The sequence below is a fragment of the Penaeus monodon genome, chromosome 30 (assembly GCF_015228065.2).
Source record: "Penaeus monodon isolate SGIC_2016 chromosome 30, NSTDA_Pmon_1, whole genome shotgun sequence".
NCBI classification, from domain to species: domain Eukaryota; kingdom Metazoa; phylum Arthropoda; class Malacostraca; order Decapoda; family Penaeidae; genus Penaeus; species Penaeus monodon.
The window spans coordinates 29532443-29532804 of record NC_051415.1 but is presented as its reverse complement, the minus strand read 5'-3'; the positions used below and the strand labels follow the sequence as shown (position 1 = coordinate 29532804).

The 362-nt window shown below is 47.0% G+C and overlaps 1 long non-coding RNA gene across 2 annotated transcripts in view; it reads right to left on the bottom strand.

Annotated features, from left to right (window-relative positions):
• Positions 1 to 192: 192 nt before the first annotated feature.
• The window catches only part of LOC119592687, a 60511-nt gene continuing 60341 nt past the window's right edge, over positions 193 to 362 (bottom strand). The window contains exon 3 of one of the 2 annotated variants that reach the window (XR_005230451.1): positions 193 to 225. This is a non-coding gene — a long non-coding RNA (uncharacterized LOC119592687). Of the gene's footprint in view, positions 229 to 362 lie in introns of both variants that reach the window. The other variant, XR_005230450.1, reaches the window with a different exon arrangement.

Genomic DNA, 362 nt, shown 5'->3' with positions numbered 1-362 from the left:
CCCGTAGCCAGAGGGACAGTGATGGCCCATTGTTGACATAATCCTATATGTCTAAACTTGCGCAACGCGTTCATGCGACACTGTAACGACAGTGTAACTGTGCCTGCGCCGCTTGACTCACCTTGACTCACGATACTGACTCATCCGAATAACTCACCCCACCAACAAGCAGCGTGGCAGAGTCAGCCGCCACCGGCCGTTACGTACCTGTGACAGGGGACAGAACTGCTATTAGTAACATTCGAGGATGCTCTCCGACAAAAGAATACAGGTATAAGATAAAACAGTAAAAAAAAGTATGTGTTTGTGTTGTGTTGCAAACGCAATCACATGCAAACACATCCAAGTATATGCGTGTATAT